We start from the raw sequence: 9339 nt of genomic DNA, 5'->3' as shown, positions 1-9339 counted from the left end.
CAGAAGGATCTATACCCAGGAGTAAAAATAGGATGAATAGAAAACTGTTACCATGGTGGTCAGAGGAATGTTGTCAGGCTGTAAAAAACAGAAATAGAGCATTCAGGCTAGTTAAAAGAACCCATAATATGCAGCATTTGATTCAATATAAGAAGGCACAGGCAGTGGTGAGAAGAACTATACGTCAAGCTAAAAGGGAAAGTTTGAAGTTTTTGCAACAAAATAGGAAGAACAACACCTGTGGGAGAGGTATGGGGAATGATTAAGAGGATCAGGAAGGGAATGGGAATATCTAGTAATGATATCTGAGGAGGAAACAGCAGCCTCCAGTAGGGATAAGGCTGAGATCATGGCCAAGTCATTTGTACAGATACACAGTTCAGAAAATTTGTCTGAAGAAGTGAGAAGGAGAAGGGAAAGAACGATGAATCAACACCCAGGTGTGTTAAACAGGAGGAAAGAAACAGATGATATAATTGATGATCAATTTATGTTGGCAGAAATGGTGAGAGCAATAAAGAGATCGATACCAACATCCCCAGGGAAAGATCTGATATGCGATGTTATGCTAAAAAATCTAGGAGAACATAGAACACAGAACATAGAATAGTACAGCACAGTACAGGCCCTTCGACCCACAATGTTGTGCCAACCCTCAAACTCTGCCTCCCATATAAGCCCCCACCTTAGATTCCTCCATATACCTGGCTAGTAGTCCCTTAAACTTCACTAGTGTATCTGCCTCCACCACTGACTCAGGCAGTGCATTCCACCCACCAACCTCTCTCTGAGTAAAAAACCTTCCTCTAATATCTCCCTTGAACTTCCCACCCCTTACCTTAAAGCCATGTCCTCTTGTATTGAGCAGTGGTGCCCTGGGGAAGAGGCGCTGGCTATCCACTCTATCTATTCCTCTTATTATCTTGTACACCTCTATCATGTGTCCTCTCATCCTCCTTCTCTCCAAAGAGTAAAGCCCTAGCTCCCTTAATCCCTGATCATAATGCATACTTTCTAAACCAGGCAGCATCCTGGTAAATCTCCTCTGTACCCTTTCCAATGCTTCCACATCCTTCCTATAGTGAGGTGACCAGAACTGGACACAGTACTCCAAGTGTGGCCGAACCAGAGTTTTATAGAGCTGCATCATTACATCGCAACTCTTAAACTCTGTCCCTCGACTTATGAAAGCTAACACCCTGTAAGCTTTCTTAACTACCCTATCCACCTGTGAGGCAACTTTCAGGGATCTGTGGACATGTACCCCGAGATCCCTCTGCTCCTCCACACTACCAAGTATCCTGCCATTTACTTTGTACTCTGCCTTGGAGTTTGTCCTTCCAAAGTGTACCACCTCACACTTCTCCGGGTTGAACTCCATCTGCCACTTCTCAGCCCACTTCTGCATCCTATCAATGTCTCTCTGCAATCTTTGACAATCCTCTACACTATCTACAACACCACCAACCTTTGTGTCGTCTGCAAACTTGCCAACCCATCCTTCTACCCCTACATCCAGGTCGTTAATAAAAACCATGAAAAGTAGGGGTCCCAGAACAGATCCTTGTGGGACACCACTAGTCACAATCCTCCAATCTGAATGTACTCCCTCCACCACCACCCTCTGCCTTCTGCAGGCAAGCCAAATCTGAATCCACCTGGCCAAACTTCCCTGGATCCCATGCCTTCTGACTTTCTGAATAAGCCTACCATGTGGAACCTTGTCAAATGCCTTACTAAAATCCATATAGATCACATCCACTGCACTACCCTCATCTATATGCCTGGTCACCTCCTCAAAGAACTCTATCAGGCTTGTTAGACACGATCTGCCCCTGATCAGACCATGATTCTCTGAATGCCTATAGATCCTATCTCTAAGAATCTTTTCCAACAGCTTTCCCACCACAGACGTAAGGCTCACTGGTCTATAAGAAGGAGTGCTCTTGAAGTTGCTGCATTTTTATAACAGAGTGTGGGAGGAGGGAAGATTACCAAGTGCATGGAAAGCAGCAGTCGTAATTCCAATAAGGAAACCTGGCAAGGATCTTCAAAACCCATTAGCTACAGACCAATAGCATTAACATTAAATATATGTAAGATAATGGAAAGGATGATAACAGAAAAGTTATCGTATGAGCTTGAGAAGAGGGGAATGCTGGCAAGTTATCAGAGTGGTTTTAGGAATGGAAGGAATTCCATGGACTCAGTGATAAGGTTAGAGACTGAAATAAGAAAGGCCCAGGCAAATAAAGAATCAGTAGTTGCAGTGTTTTTTGACATTGTAAAAGCCTATGATATGATGTGGAAGGAAGGATTATTAATTAACCTGCACAAGATGGGGGTTGGTGGGAGAGTTTTCAACTGGATTAAAGATTTTTTGTTTGGTAGAAAAATTCAAGTTCAGATTGGATCAGAATTATCAAAACAGTACATAGTGGGAAATGGCACACCTCAAGGTAGTGTGATTAGCCCGTTACTTTTCATCATTATGATCAATGCCTTCACAAAGGTACCAGTGGATATAGGTAGGTCACTGTTTGCGGATGATGGGGCCTTGTGGAAAAGAGGCAGGAACATGGAGCATATAGTCAGGAAACTACAAGGAGCAATTGATGAAGTGGTGGAGTGGCGATGATTGGGGATGTAGATTTTCAGTAGAAAAAACTCAAACTGTATTTTTCACTAGGAAAAGAATTGAGGTAGGGAAGAAGTTAAGGATGTATGGGATTGAATTAGAAAGGGTTGGATCATTTAAATTTCTGGGAGTTATATTTGATCCACGATTAACATGGGCAGACCATATCAGGAAAGTTGAGGAGAAATGTAAAAAAGTAATAAATGTGATGAGATGTTTGACTGGTAGGGAATGGGGAGCAAGTTGTTCAGCGTTGAAGAGAATGTATGTGACTTCAGTAAGCTCTGTGTTGGACTATGGAAATATAGCATATGGATCAGCAGCTAGGTCTCTTATAAGGAAACTGGATGTGATTCAGGCTCAGGCTTTGAGAGTGTGCATTAGGGCTTTTAAAACATCACCAGTGTCAGCCCTACAGGTAGAAATGGGAGTAATGCCTTTGGAACTAAGAAGGATGCAACTGATGGCAAACTACTGGGCTAACTTGCAGGGGCACAATGATTCTCACCCTACTAAAGGAGTGTTGCAGGAGTGCTGGGAAAATAGGAGGTTTCAGAGGGATACCTTTAGTTGGGTAGGGAATGATATCGCGAAAGAATGTGGAGTGTTTGATCTGAGGATAGGTCCTTCAGTAGTTTATCCGGTTATAGCTCCATGGAAGCTTGTATGGCCTGACATAGACTGGCATTTGTTAGAGGTAAAAAGGAAAGGAAAATATAAAACTGATTTGGTAAGTGCATTTAACTGTCATGTGATGGAAGAGTATAGTGATTATACTCAGATTTATACGGATGGTGCTAAGGAACCTGAAACAGGAGTGACACATATACAATTTGCTGGTGAACGCAGCAGGCCAGGCAGCACCTCTAGGAAGAGGTACAGTCGACGTTTCGGGCCAAGACCCTTCGTCAGGACTAACTGAAGGAAGAGTTAGTAAGAGATATGAAAGTGGGAGGGGGAGGGGGAGATCCAAAATGATAGGAGAAGACAGGAGGGGGAGGGATGTAGCCAAGAGCTGGACAGTTGATTGGCAAAGGGGATACGAGAAGATCATGGTACCTCTTCCTAGAGATGCTGAATTGGAGGAATTTATAGTTCTGTATAAAATTAAAGATCAGACGGAAGGGGAAGTAGGATTTAGAGCCCTTAATCCTTTGAAAGTGGCAGCAGCATTACAGAACCAAATAGGTAAAGGATTCCAGGCCAAGATTTTGTCTAATGGATTGCTGAAAATTTGTTGCAAAGATATTGACCAACATAACAGTGCTAAAATGGTGGGAAAATTGGTTGTGAAAGTGGAGTGTATTACTCCGAAAGAAGGGAAAGGAGTTAGGGGGGTAGTGTATGGTATTTGGCCTGGCATGACTGAAAAGGAAATTTTGGACAACATTAAAGGTTTTCGAGTGATTGAAGCCGAACGATTAAAATCGAGAGAAGGTGGTGATTGGGATTCTCCTGTTCTTCTGGTTTTTGCAGGTGATGTTCTTCCAACTAGAGTCTATCTTGGGTGCATGTCTTATCAAGTTAGAGAATACATTAGGCCTCCCTTATGCTGTTATAATTGCCAGAGATTTGGACATGTCGAGGTAAAAGAAGATGTATGAAATGTGGAGAGAATCATGATATTAAAGCATGTAAGGCAGCTGTGCCTAAATGCAGTAACTGTGGAGGGGACCATATAGTGGCGTTCAGAGAATGTTAGTAAGGCAAAGCAGATTCAGGATGTTAGTATCCAACAAAAAATACCATATGCTGAGGCAGTAAAGAGAGTTGATAGACAGCAAAGGATAAGTAAAGAAAAGATTGGAATGATGGGGAGTCAGTTTTCTCCAACTATGGTTCCTTCAGGCATGTTGTTGATGACTTTTTCGGCGTTTGTTGTTGACGTACTGGTCGGGGCTAAAACTACAGCCAAGAGGTCGGATATGATAAAAGTAGTTGTTGGAGCTGCAAAGAGATTCCTTGATATGAATCAGATTTCGCCGGAAAAATTACATGAGTATATGACAGACAAACAATCACTGAATACTTCCCAGTTGTCGGGATCAGAGAGTACGGAGGAGCTTTATGTGGGTGAAGAGGCCAAGAATTAGTATTTCAATGTTTTTAATATTACAATGGAATGCAAGAAGTTTAACTGCAAATGGTCAAGAATTAAAAAGATTTGTTGGAACTTTTAACGACAAGCCTGATTTGATGTGTATACAGGAGACATGGTTAAAACCTCATTTAGATTTTGTGATCCCTGGATATGATAGATTGAAAGCTGACAGAATGGGTAAATCTGGTGGAGGATGTGCAACTTTCATAAAAACAGGACTCCAGTTTAGAAGACTTGATTTTAAATCTAACCTTGAAATTGTGGCTGTGGAGGTTTGGAGCTCTCGTGGTCAATAACTTTGATTAACTTTTATAATCCAGATAATACGATATTATCAGATTTGGATGAAATTATGAATAAGGTAAGATCCCCAATAATCTAGGCTGGAGATTTCAATGCCCATAATCCTATATGGGGTAGTGAAAGTAAAGATAGTAATGGAGCGGTAATAGAGGAGTTTCTAGATAAATACAACATGGTACTGCTAAATGACAGATTTAATATTGTAAAGAATACTTGTAGTCACTTAGACTTATCTATCACTTCCTTAAACATAGCTAGGGTTGGGGAATGGGATGTTATGGACAGATACACACTAGGAAGTGATCACTATCCTATATTATGGAGATTTGGTAGAAATTTGATAGTAGAAGTTGAGGAGAGGTCTGCTAGGTATAATTTTTCTTTGGCCCATTGGGATGAGTACCAGGAGAAAGCTGTGGATATAATAGAAGAGATTAATAGTGAGGGCTCCATAGACGATTGGAATGAATCCCTCTGTTCTATAATTCATAAAGTTGGTCAGTTGACTATTCCGCTACGGAATGTTCCTAAGGCTCGAACATTAGTTCCGTGGTGGAATAAAAATTGTGATATAGCAGTAAGAAACAGAGATAGAGCTTACAGGAAATTAAGAAAGTACCCAGTGTTAGATAATGTTATGAAGTATAAAGAGGAAAGAGCAGGAGCAAGAAGAGTAATTAAAAATGCAAAGAGGGATAGTTGGAGAAGATTTTGTGGAACCCTATAAAGCAGCTATGGACGATCATTCACAGAATGTCAGGGATATATAGGAAACCATCTATCCCAGCTTTGCTGGAAGGAGATATTGAAGCTGTAATCAATAAGGAAAAGGCTGATATGTTTGTAGAGGTGTTCCAAGCATTACACAGTTCTGGAGAGTTAGGTGATTTGAGAAAGGAAATTATGTTGAAGGAAAGTTGGAAATTGGATAGGAGTTTGGATGATAATAGCTCCATAAATTTGTTTTTCTCCCTTCAGAAATTGCAGGAAGCTGTCCAATCAGGTTCAAACACTTCTCCTGGTATGGATAGACTGTGTCATGCATTGCTTAACCATTTAGATGACTCTGTATTGATCGGAATTCTAGCATTGTTTAATTCAGTGTGGAAAGAAGGAAAATTACCAGTAGAATGGAAGCATGCGGTGGTAGTTCCAGTTTTAAAGCCAGGTAAGGACATGTCTAGTCCTAGTTCGTATCGGCCTATAGCTTTAACGTCAGTGCTTTGTAAAACTATGGAACGAATGGTCACCAACAGACTTGTTTATTTTCTGGAAAATAAGGGACATTTTGCTGCCTATCAAAATGGTTTTAGAACTGGAAGATCAACAATGGAATATGTTGCCCTTTTAGATCATGATATAAAAAAGCATTTCAAAACAGAGAAGTAATGGTAAGTGTATTTCTAGATATTGAAAGAGCGTATGACTCACTATGGAAGGATGGCTTATTAATTAAACTCTATGGTGCGGGAATTAGAGATAGGATGTTTAATTGGATCAAAGATTTCCTTAAGGAAAGGACAATTCAAGTAAGAATAGGTGGAACAAGCTCCAAGTCAGTTAAAATTGGTAATGGTATCCCTCAGGGAAGTGTCATTAGTCCAGTTCTTTTTAATGTCATGACAAATGATATCTTTGATCAGGTAGAGACAGGATTTGGCAAATCATTGTTTACAGACGATGGTGCAATCTGGAAAAGAGGAAGAAACATCAAGTATTTATTAAGTCAGGTACAAAAGGCTTTAAGATCCGTTGAAAACTGGGCTACTAAATGGGGTTTCAGGATCTCTGCTTCTAAGTCCAAATATATGATTTTTGGCTTTAGAAGAAAGATTGTGAATTGTGTCTATATGATTCTCTGCTAGAAAAAGTTAAGGTATTCAAATTTTTAGGTGTCTGGTTTGATGAAAGATTTTCTTGGAGGGTTCATATAGATAAAACAATTGGAAAGTGTGAGAAAGGTTTAAGCGTTATGAGAAGTACTGCTGGATGCGACTGGGGAGCAGGGCGGGAAACTATGTACTTACTATATCTAGCTATGATTAGATCAGTTATAGATTATGGTTGTATTGTTTATGGTTCCGCTGCTACGGCAGTGCTTGGAAAACTAGACACTGTGCACTTAGACACAAAGCACTTAGACTCTGTTGTGGAGCTTTTAGAACAACATCAGTCCCAGCACTATGTGTGGAGATGGGAGAAGTGCCTCTGCATTTAAGAGGAATTCGGTTGGGCCTGCAGTATTGGGTAAAACTAAATGGATTCAATCACAACTGTCCATCAAAGTGTCTCTTGCAGGGGAACTCAGAGTGCCAAAGTAAAATTAAAAGATATCCATTTGGTTAATAATTGGGCTGTGAAATTGAAACTGACTGAGGAAGATATAGTTGACCAAATTTGCTTGCCTCCCGTCCCTTTTTGGCTCTTGCCAGAACCAGAAGTAGACCTATTCCTCCTTTTTCAGCTTCAAGGAAGCAGAGCAAATTCATCAGCGTTGATCACAAATGAATATTTAAATAATAAATGGGGATCTTATCTGAAGATTTTTGCTGATGGCTCAGTGGACCCAGAGAACAGTAGGGCAGGATTTGGGATGTATGTGTCTCAATTTGGAGTTAAGATTGGACACTGGGTTTCAGATGGTGTTTCTGTCTTTGCAACAGAATTATTAGCAATCCTCTGGGCCTTATGGTGGATAGAAGACTCTCGAACATGGGGAGTTATCGTCTGTTCGGATTCTGCTGCTGCCTTAGAGGCTATAAAAGGGAATAAATCAAAAGCTCGCCCTGACACAGTTCAAAGTTGCTGGTGAACGCAGCAGGCCAGGCAGCATCTGTAGGAAGAGGTACAGTCGGCGTTTCGGGCCGAGACCCTTCATCAGGACTAACTGAAGGAAGAGCTAGTAAGAGATTTGAAAGTGGGAGGGGGAGGGGGAGATCCAAAATGATAGGAGAAGACAGGAGGGGGAGGGATGGAGCCAAGAGCTGGACAGGGGATTGGCAAAAGGGATATGAGAGGATCATGGGACAGGAGGCCCAGGGAGAAGGAAAAGGGGGAGGGGGGAAACCCAGAGGATGGGCAAGGGGTATAGTCAGAGGGTCAGAGGGACAGAGGGAGAAAAAGGAGAGAGAGAGAAAGAATGTGTGTATATAAATAAATAACGGATGGGGTACGAGGGGGAGGTGGGGCATTAGCGGAAGTTAGAGAAGTCAATGTTCATGCCATCAGGTTGGAGGCTACCCAGACGGAATATAAGGTGTTGTTCCTCCAACCTGAGTGTGGCTTCATCTTTACAGTAGAAGAGGCCGTGGACAGACGTATCAGAATGGGAATGGGATGTGGAATTAAAATGTGTAGCCACTGGGAGATCCTGCTTTCTCTGGCGGACAGAGCGTAGGTGTTCAGCAAAACGACCTGACACAGTTATTGAGATTCTCTTAGTGTTGTTTAGAGTAGGGAAGATGGATTGTAGAGTCAGATTTTCATGGATACCTGGGCATGCTGGGGTGGAGGGAAATGAAATTGTGGATGGCATTGCAAAGTCTTCCTTACAGAGCAGGCAAGTAGAAATTAGAGTTCCCCTAGGCAGAGCAGAATTGAGAAGTAGGATTAAAAAAGGTATAGAGAAGAAGTGGCAGGAGGATTGGAAAAATGAATTAAGGGGCAGGCATTATTTTTCTAGTCACCCACTAGTTAAAAAGGTCTCAGATTGTTACCGTTTAAGTCATAGAGATATGGTGAAATTTACAAGACTTAGGTTGGGGCATTGTGGGCTAAATTATTATTTAAAGATAATAGGAAAACATCCTACTGGATTATGTGACTGTGGTAGTCCAGAGACAGCCCAGCATGTTTCGCTGAGCTGTAATCAATACAAAATTGAAAGAAGCATGTTGTTTAAGAGGCTATCTGGCTTAAATTTATTTTCGTTTTCTATTAAATCTTAGTTTGGCCATCAAGAGAATCAACATCTGATTGAAGAGTTTATTATTCAGTTTATACGTGAGACTATGTTGTATTCGAGAATTTGAGTTCCTTGAAGTTAATTATACATCCCGCGGAGGACGGTAATATGCCCAAACGCGTCTGAACAGCCGGAAATAGAAGAAGAAGAACCTTCCCAAAATACTGCATAATCACAGAGTAGCAGATTGCGGTCCGACATCACGTGTCTGCCCTTGTCGTTGAGCATCCTGGGTGTTGTAGTTCTCATTGCATCATTCAACCTCGTCTTCCAGCAAAAAAGACGACATTTCCCATGATGTGCGAAAATCAACTGCAGTTGCGTTTGCAAGAT

This window comes from Mobula birostris, chromosome X (assembly GCF_030028105.1).
Source record: "Mobula birostris isolate sMobBir1 chromosome X, sMobBir1.hap1, whole genome shotgun sequence".
Classification (NCBI taxonomy): domain Eukaryota; kingdom Metazoa; phylum Chordata; class Chondrichthyes; order Myliobatiformes; family Myliobatidae; genus Mobula; species Mobula birostris.
Note: the sequence above shows the minus strand (reverse complement) of the source record.